Source organism: Astatotilapia calliptera, chromosome 14 (assembly GCF_964374335.1).
Source record: "Astatotilapia calliptera chromosome 14, fAstCal68.1, whole genome shotgun sequence".
NCBI lineage: Eukaryota > Metazoa > Chordata > Actinopteri > Cichliformes > Cichlidae > Astatotilapia > Astatotilapia calliptera.
In genome coordinates this window covers 40,484,887-40,495,044 of record NC_137435.1, presented here as the reverse complement: position 1 = coordinate 40,495,044, position 10,158 = coordinate 40,484,887, and the positions used below count along the sequence as shown (strand labels likewise).

At 41.8% G+C, this 10,158-nt stretch overlaps 1 long non-coding RNA gene across 1 annotated transcript; it reads left to right on the top strand.

Annotated features, from left to right (window-relative positions):
• The first annotated feature begins 4,795 nt into the window (after nucleotides 1-4,795).
• Nucleotides 4,796-6,778, top strand: LOC145419909 (uncharacterized). The gene is made up of 3 exons (XR_013901167.1): nucleotides 4,796-4,960; nucleotides 5,760-5,861; nucleotides 6,436-6,778. It is a non-coding gene; the product is annotated as an uncharacterized LOC145419909 (long non-coding RNA).
• The last annotated feature ends 3,380 nt before the right edge of the window (nucleotides 6,779-10,158 follow it).

The window sequence follows — 10,158 nt, the reverse complement described above, 5'->3', positions numbered from 1 at the left end:
AATTCAGCTTTCAAACGTGTGGTTAACCACAGTTAGTTCATGATTTAATAAGAGGGGCTTTTTCACACAGGGCCAGTTAGGTTTGGATAACCTTTGTCTCTTAATCAATGAAATCATCTTTTAAAAACGTTTTCTATTTTCTACTTACTCAGTCTTTCTTTTCCTAATATTACAATTAGTTGGATGCTCTGAAACATGTAAGTGTGACAAATCAGGAACGGTCAGACATTTTTTCACAACACTGCACACACAGAGCTGCAAAATAAACCGCATCTCAGAATCCAAAAGAAAAGATCGTGAGCTCCCTGAACTCTAACTTCTGGGCCAATGACCCAGGACTGTGACAGCTGGCCACTCTTGGAAAGACTGGCATTGTGTTAATGCACACACGAATGTTCAAGACTGGCAAACCGTCAGAACATCTGCTTACATAGAGGTGTTCAGACCTGCTCAAGTGCACTTGGATGCTATTTACCCTCACGATTCCTACGGCAGCAGTAATGGTGCGTGTAGTTTTTCCCAGACTGCACAGAGTCCTGTGAACTTGCTTTTTCAGAACAATAAACTTGCATTCTGTGTCGTGGCCTGCAGACATTATATTCAGGTCAAATGCAGAAGTTGGACAGTGTAGATGTCGGGGGGCGGATTTTATTCTGCCGGTGAGTTCAAGTTCTTAATTGCTAGTTTGAAGTTTTCTTTGACACAGTGACGTATGTTTATGTTCATACATCATCGTTACATTAATCAGAGTAAAGCAGACAACAGACTGAGACATGCCTGTATAAACTGGGCCTTTTTTACTCACCACCAATCAAGCACACAACATATTTTAAAAGATTTCCCCCCCCCAGTTTCACCGTTACACTGGGGGAAGTGCAAAAATAATGAATTTTAATAAACATTTTAATTCATTTTTAGGCTATTTATTTATTTATTTGCCATTTTCTGAATGTTAAATACAGGTTCATGGAGCTGAACAGCATTTAGAACATAATGATGGGATGCGACAGGGTCCAGCATAATACAAAGAGCCGTGATTCATGCAAGTGGTTTGAATTAGCATTAATAATAAAAACAACTGCTGTACAAGCTGGCCGAGTTTACCACGAGGGACTGGGAATACATTCCTGTGTGACACTGCAATAACATAATTTCTAATTTGAGTGTGTATGTGGAAATTAGATCAGCCATTACTCTTCCGCTCCACTGGCTGACACAGCTCCGCCCTTTTCATCACCTCGTATCACCCTGTGCTTAAAAATAAAGGAGTGCTGTGTGAGTTCTTAGCCACTTTAATGGACCCGGCTGTAGCATCCTGAATGTCTCAGGATCCTATTGAATGTCAGCTTAAGTCCAGTGTATTTAGAAAATCTCCCTCTTGGAGCTCATCTTAAGGAGTTTTACCTCACAGTGGGCCGCTGCTGCAGAGAAGTGTGAAGAGAACTCTTGTCCGGAAATCACATTATCTGCTTTACACAACAACACAGCAGTTGACGCAGGCCTCAGCCAAGAATCAGGCGGGTTTTGATTGAACTTCCCCCTCCTCTTCTCAAAATGAAGGCCTGTCCATCTATTCAGGCCCCACTCACGTGGCTAATGAGCATGAGGGGCTGATGTTTCCCAGTTCATGGGAACCTGTGAGGCTTTAAGTTGCCCTTTCTTTACATTGACTGAACCACAACATCAGAATGACCAGCGTTACAGAATGAAATGCATGTGGAGTGCTGTAAACAGCTGGCTGTGAAGTTCCTTTGCTGAGCCAAGGCATCAAAGGAGTGCATGCAGAGCACCTTTGATTTCACAGAGTCTTTGTACACTCACTCAATCACTGACATGTAATAACCCAGGCTCAGTTCTTCAGTCATAAGAAAGTCATAAAACCCATATGAGACAATCTGTAGTGGTTCCAGATAAATTTTCCAACAACACAACGACCATCTTTATGCTACATTGCAATGTTAGAAATAAATGTCCTAATCTTAAGAGTCTGGAATCCAAGCTGGTTCCATAATAGAAGAACCAGCTGAAGGAACCAGAGTGCCAAACATTGTCCCTGTTTCTAGTCCCAGTTAGTTCTCTTGCTTCAGCTGAAAGGGAACTATAGAGCAACGTGATATTAATGAATTTCAGTAGACCAGCCTATAAGTAATTAATGCACAAACACGCTTGAACTTAAAAACTATGCTTTTGGGAAAAAAAGGTTGAACACCGTCACTGTCACAGCTCTGTTGTCTGGCCTAAGTTCCTCCCTGTTCAACTATGTGTCTCAATAACTGCAAATTTACTATGGATAATAACAAGTGGCTTGCATAAGCACCCATTACAGTTTTAATGTTGCCACAAAAGACGCACTTTGGGCACTGTGGCAAAAACTACAGAGACTAATGGTTGTTTGGTTTTTAACACCAGGGTGGATCAGATCTGATTAATAATAACGATAAAACCAAGGAGCTGCTGGTAGACCTCCACAGGCACAAACTGTCACGGTCTGGCTGGGGCAGACCGTATGTGTTGCAGAGGAGGACTCAAACGCAGACCAAAACGTAGTGTGGATAAACAAAACAAGCCGTTTATTGAGGCTAGCAACGAGGGTAAAAATAATCGGGCATCGGTGAAAACTAAACAATAACCTAAACTGGGTGAACCAATAACAAAACATGAAAAACCTTAACCATAGTGAACTGACATGGGTACCTGGAGATGAGACATGGATGAGCAGACGACCTGACAACAAATGACTGAAAGCACACGGACTAAATACACACAGGATGATGAGGGAAGTGGGAACACATGGGGAAACAGCTGGCACACATGAACATAATGACGTCACAGTGGGAGAGTAAAACTGAACATGATGAACACAGAACACCAGACCTCTTCACAATAAAACAGGAAACATAATGAGACATAGACATGACAACCCGAACTTGACAACGTAAGACACAGACATGAAACGCATGAAGAGCAGGGGAGACTTAACATGGGTTGGAAACACGAGGGGGAACTAATAAGCAAATGAACATAGGAGGCCTAATGAGCTTAACATACTACAAACATCAAGATGAACTAAAACTCAAAACACTGGGTCCTAAGACCCAGGATCGTGACACAAACATCCTCCACTGCAACCACTGAACATCCAAGATATGGACATCGAGGCTGTGGACAGCTACAGGTACCTTTCTGTTCATCTGAACAACAAACTGGACTGGACTCATAACTCAGACGCCCTCTACAGGAAAGGGCAGAGCAGGCTGTACCTGCTGCAGATACTCAGGTCTTCAGGAGTGGAGGGCCCACTCCTGAAGACCTTCTATGACTCTGTGGTGGCCTCAGCCATCTTTTACGGTGTGGTCTGCTGGGGCGGCAGCACCTCTGCTGGGGACAAGAACAGACTGAACAGGCTGATCTGCAGGCCCAGCTCTGTTCTGCCCTCTGGACCCAGTGGAGGTGGTGAGTGACAGGAGAACGGTGGCTAAGCTGTCATCCCTGTTGGACAACATCTCCCACCCCATGCAGCAGACTGTGACAGCACTGAGCAGCTCCTTCAGTGGCTGCAGCACCCACGGTGTGGGACGGAGAGATTTCACAGGTCTTTCCTCCCCACGGCTGTCAGACTCCACAACAAAGCCTCCAACTGATCAAACACATCCACACATGTGCAATAAGACTAAGTGCAAAACCCTCTGACAAAGTTGTATTTTTACTCAGTTGTATACAGCATTTGTATTCTATTTTTATCCTATTGTATATTTTATTCTCTACTGTACATAGTTGTGTACAGTATTTATTCTTATTGTATTCTAATTTTTGCTTCATAACTTTTGCACTGTCCACTTCCTGCTGTGACAAAACAAATTTCCCACGTGTGGGACTAATAAAGGTTATCTTATCTTATCTTATTATCAAAACATGCTAAAGAAGTATAATTTAGTAGAGTCAGAAACTTAAAGATTTTAAATTTCAGATATACACTACCAGTTGGGATGGCTGTAGCTCAGGCAGTAGAGCAGGTCGTCTACTGATCGGAAGGTTGGTTGTTTGATTCCTGGCTTCCCCAAGTCTGCATGCCGAATATCCTTGGGTAAGATATTAACCCCAAATTAATATCTAATTAATTTGTAACAAGTACATGTACTTGTTACAAGTACAGTACTTAGTGCGTGTTACTGCCCATCTCTGGTGATAGGCGGCTCAGTGGTCGTAGTGAGCAAGTCTCAGTTTCAGCTGTGAGGAGAAGACTTCAAGCTGCAGGTTTGACAGGACGAGCTGCAGCAAGAAAGAAGACGTCAGAATAAGATAAAAAGAGGCTCGTCTGGGCCATGAAACATTGGACTACTGAAGACTGGAAGAAGGTTTTATGGACTGATGAATAGTTACTTCAGTTTCACGATTTACAACCTGAGTAGGTGATAAAGTGATAGATCTTTCAGCCCAATTCTACTTTTTCTACATAATCCATCATACAAAATGTAATCAAATGGAAAAGTCTCTTTTTAAAACTTGTTTTATCAGTTTTAATATTTTAACTTTATGCATCAAGCAAAGATTTAATTATCTGCAACATTCTCTGACTGGAAGAAATTAGTTTAACATTTAAACCTATTTCCTGCACATTCCAGCACATAAAATAAAATATTTTGTGTGTTTACACTCAGTCTTTCAAATAGATGCAAGTAAAACACAGCAGAAAATAAATAAAGTCAAAGACTCAGCGGTCCTGTTGCTCTATTTTCACCTGTAAAGCAGGAGTGGGGCAGGCGGAGGTTTACCCTGGTGCAGGTGTGCCGCGGTCAGTGGAAGAATCCGTGAGTTTCTCTGTGAGTTTCCCATTACGTCGTAGCTACTCGGTGCTTGTTGGAAGTTTAGGGGTTTTTTCGATGTAAAAAGAAGTTTTCTTCCCACGCACAGCGGACACTAATGTTTTTGTCACTTTTTATGGAATCAAACTCAAAGTAAGGTCAGTACTTCCACGCTTTAAACGCTGCACGCTCATACTCTCTCTGCACTCGATATGTGATCCATTGTTGATCTGCACACAGCTGTTGTCACTAACGTCGCACTCGCTTACGTCACTGTCATGAGACATTCTCGCAAAAAAATCACGGTTTTAGTAACGCAGTAACGCAGCGTTCCTACGGGAAAGTAACAGTAATCTAATGACCGATTTTGCAATAGTAATCCCTTACTTTACTCGTTACTTGAAAAAGTAATCGGATTACAACGCGTTACTGCCCATCTCTGTCCACGACATGTGAAGACTCCTTGTTTATGTGAACTTGAATCTGTCACCACTGCAGTTTATTTCTGTGATATGATGTTGCTGTAGTAAAAGCTGTGCTCACCAACTGATGTGCTGAGAGGCACAAACACAGAGACAGTCAGCTGTCAGAGGCTTAAGGAGGCCGGCAGCATCCAAAGGTGAGGAATGTTTCACTCATGGTTTAATTTGCAGATCTTTGAAGCCTGTGATATACCGCCTATTGAAAAAATGAACTGGTCACATTTAAAACTGAAATATTAATTAACGACATCTTCAGCATCATTCCTGCCACGCTGTCAAGACCTGAACCTAAATCAGGTTGCTGGTCACATGGTGGATATTACAGGGTTAATAATTTGTGATGGTTATGATTAACGTCTTGTGAGAGGTCAGTTGTGTCCGAGTAAATGATGTTTGGGCTTTCCTGATTTCGGGGACTTCTGCCTGGTTGTTGTTTTCATGAACACGTCTCAGGTTAACTGCAGTTTATTTACAGTGTGCGATGATCAGACCTTACACGGCGGTGACGATCCCAGGCTCCCACACAGACACGCGTGGCTCTCCGACAGTTTCCGAAAACTAGAAGGCAAGAATCTAGGTGAGGTCCCGGCATTGCACAAAACCCAGCGCACCGTACACACACACACAGACAGAGAGAAATGGCAGGTCCACACAGTGACCACTGTTTTTCCCCACCGAAGGTTTCAAGCATGCATTTCCATGCTGTGGGAATGATTTGATGCTTGGTGCTTTCAGGAGCTTTCAAGATAATGTGTTATTCTGACGAATGGAAGTCTGCAAAGTGCAGCACATGTGAGGTTAGTCCTATAGTGCACTTACCAAGCTAATGACCAGTCACTAACATATGTTCTTTTCCAATACAGTGTCTACACTTCTTACACACACACACACACACACACACACACACACACACACACACACACACACACACGCACAGAGTGTGTGTGTCTCAGCTGTCCAGAGAACAAATGATCCTTCTTCTTTTTTCCCAGAACACAGAATCAGGTCCGATACAGAGGCCGGTGCTTAAAAACAAGACAGCACACCTATATATACAAGCTATATGATATATTTGTAGACACAGACGACCTTTTGAACTGACAAAAAAATTAGTATACCATATCATTCATCTTACTTTATCATCTCTTTAGATCATGTCTTCAGAGTTCCAGAGGACAGCTAAAGATCAACACTTGGAATCAACTCCAGATCTTCAATCTGCTTGATTTGTCTTAAAATAATGTGGAAGTGCAGATGGCTGCCACTCCCTGAGCCTGGCTCTGCTGGAGGTTGTTTGCTGTTAAAAGGGTTTTTGAAGAACAGGACCAGGTCTGGCACCACTCACAGCTGAGTCTTCAACTTTTGGGACATGAAAACAGCAACAAATTGTCAATAAAAACGAGTCTTTGCCATCTTATTACAGCAGCTATTGGTTTGCAGCTGAATTGATTAAGTTTGTCAAAATGTGACAATAAACTGTGATAAACAACTTCAGTTGCTGTTGCAGACATGTTGTTGTCTACATACACAGAAATTCCCATTGGCTTCTTATATTGAGCCAGAACCTCATATTCTTAAAACAGACTTTCTTCCATAAATAGTAACATAGTTGCACAGCTGCAGGATGACGCAGGGATCTTCAAACCTTTGCCCACCTGTCTGAGAATACCTGTCTAGTGTTGGACACTGTTTGTCTCTGTAGATATATGAAGCACGGACGATGCGGAAGTGCTTTAAACCTGCATTGCATCTGGCAATAGCTGTGGTTGACCTCTGGTTCTGTAGATGGGAAAGCTGCTTTCTGTCCTGACCTCTGTCAATAATTTCCTGCTTAGTTTCTGGGCTTGGTCCCTCGTTTTGAACGCAAACTAAAGTCTGTGTGTAAATATCGGTCCTTCCCTTTATCTGTGGGATTATCTGTGGTATGAAGCAACATGCTCACTGGCTCATTAGTAATTAGTTAATAAGCGTGTAGTTTCACAGTCAGACCCAACCCAACTTATCACATCTGTTTTTTAACCTAGATTGTGAGAAAAGCAGCTCTCAAGAACCCATCTGTTATACTGTTTGTCATTTCATCTTGAAGAAGAACAGCTCACCAACGAGCTATGAGGAACTTACTGAGGAACACCCATTTGTGGGTTTCATTTGTAAAGCCGTAGTTCTTTCTTACTGTACGTAGTCCTGCACGTGTCTTTTTACCTTAAAGGTGTAACCTATGGGCTCACAGAAGCTCACAGTTAATGATTGCTTTCTCACACACCTGAAGCTGTTCTTTGAATGACTCGGACGTTCTGCCTGTAACGATGTTTGAAAGTTTGCTGTGATCGATCCCTGCTTATTAGCACTGTTTGGATACAGGACAGCTCACATCTGACTCAGCACAAACAGCTTCAGCTGAATTCACTGGCGCCTGCTTCGTACCGCTTCGGGTTACACAGAAGCCCTTCCTCTAAAGGAAGCGAGAGCGTGGCTTGAATCCATCAATCTGAAGGATGCGAGCTGTGACTGTGGGGTTCACGGTGAAGACTTCAGCCACAAGAATGTTTTGGTCTCGTTTGTTCGCTTGTTTCAGAGTGAAGCACTGAAGGGCTGAAGTAGAGCCGAGAGCACAGCCACATGTGTGAGTTCAGCATTGTGTGTTTTTAATGAAACCTTTACAGGATGCATTCAGCAGCACTTATTTACAATGAATGTATTTATATTCGTGTTTTTCAACATAGTTAAAACAAACTCTTGATCCTGTTTAACCAGTTTGCACAAATAAAGATGATGATCCAGAAATGCTCATCTTTTCAGATCCTTCACTCAAACTATTTTCAGATGTAATGTTTTTCTGTGGAAAAGCATGTACAGTGTCGGCCCTGAAATCTGTCCAGCAGTCTTTGAAATCAGACGTGCTGAAACTTTTGACCAACTTCAATCGCTTATCAAACACAACACCAGTTTTCGAGTTGTGTTAAATGTTCAACAAAAGGCTTTTCATGATCTTCAAAGGCTATTTAATAGGATGGACAATTAGTTAACTGTCTATTAATCACTTGTCATCTCCAAAGCAGGTTCTGCGTATTGGTGCCTCATTCTTATTTTAGTTCTAATAAATGCAGGAGTGCATATACTTTATTGATCTGTCAGATAATTGCAGTGAGACGCTCCATCCCAGCAAAAACGGATGAAACACTGTTATTTTCCTGTTATCTCAAACCACACAAACAAAATAACATTAGAACATTTTTGTCCACAACATCGGTGGTGATTCAGCACAGCTCTGATTATGAACCTATCATCAAACACAGCCGTCCAATGTCTACATTTATATATAACTTTATTATTTTGGTTTGTTTCCTTTGCTTTGAATTGATAAAAAAGGTATCGTGAAAGAATTGCAGAGCGACACGTAGCATGTCATCATGTCACCGCAAAAAGTTCCATTTGGAAATATCTATGAAATACCAAGTATATGTCTGTAATAGGCCAACAGTCAGTAGTTAGTTAACATCACAATGTTTTAGACAGTGATGCAAATAAAGAGTCCATCAAAAAGCTGCCAAGCCCGAGGGGGCCCGAGGGGCTGGCCAGGGCACTCTGGCACACCTGCAACTGGTGCAAAATGCTGCGGCACGCTTTTTAACTGGTAAAAGAAAATTTGAGCATGTTACTCCTGTTCTGCCCTCCTTGCACTGGTTTCCAATTGAATTTAGGATCTATTTTGAAATCCTTTTACTGGTTTTTAAATCCTTAAATGGTCTGGCAACTGTAAATTTGCCCTACGCCCCCTCGTTCTCTCCGGTCAGCTGAGCTTGCTCTCAGTCCCTAAATCACAGCTGAACTTCACACTAAGCCGTCTACATCAGTGGTGCTCTTTAAATCCAGGTAAAAAGCTCAGTTTTTATTCACTGGCCTTTCACTCAGTGGGTATTTTATTGTTATTTATTTATTGTATTTATTATTCCCATTGCTGATATTTCTGCTGTGCGGCACTTTGGCCACGTGTTGTTTGTAAAGAGTTACATAAATAAATTTAATGAGTAAATTCAAACAAAAAGCTTTTCAGCCCCGGAGATTTCTGCTTGATGTAACGATGAAGATGATGTCCTTATTGTTTTGACATGTCCAGATCCAATGTCCAGACAAATCATTCAAATAGCGCTAATTATTAATCTAATAAAATAATAGAATTTTTCTCTACTTTACTGCTTGGATGTGCTGCGTCACACAGCATGTGGTGACATCTGGCTCACATTCTGTGGTTAGTGTTGAGGCCCAGTAGACAGCTCGTTATCCTGGGACAACTGTCAGCCGGGATCTCCACACCCCAGAGTTATGAAAAACAAAAGATGCAGTTTTCCTACCGTACTATAAATATGCTGATCGCTGCTCTTAAAATGGGCATTTTAATTGGGTTAAAACTGTTGCATTTAATCGAACTGCTTTTTTTTTCTTATTCTCACTGGGTCAGGTTTAAGCTTTGTTTCAAACTTGTTGTCATTGCTTATAACAGCACACAATAGTGCATATTGTTTTGTGTACTGTATATATTGTATATTAGTATGTAGCACAAGTACAGTTGTCCTGTGTTGGGTGAGACTTGGTACTTTAATCTTTTATTTAATACCAGACTTAATATGTGAAGGCTGAAGAAGAAAACACATGTAACTGTTCAAACACTGTCGCTTTCATATGTTTTACACTCAGCTGCTTTCCTAATCGCAAGTGACAGCTGGCAACTGCTGCCAGCGTCTCACACTGACACACACAATTAAGACTGTGTAACTCAGTGTTAGCAGAAACAACATGCACACAATCTAACACCACATCTGAGTGACATAAGGAGGCATTAGTCTCTCACTTCTTCCCCTTTGTTGTTCCCCTCA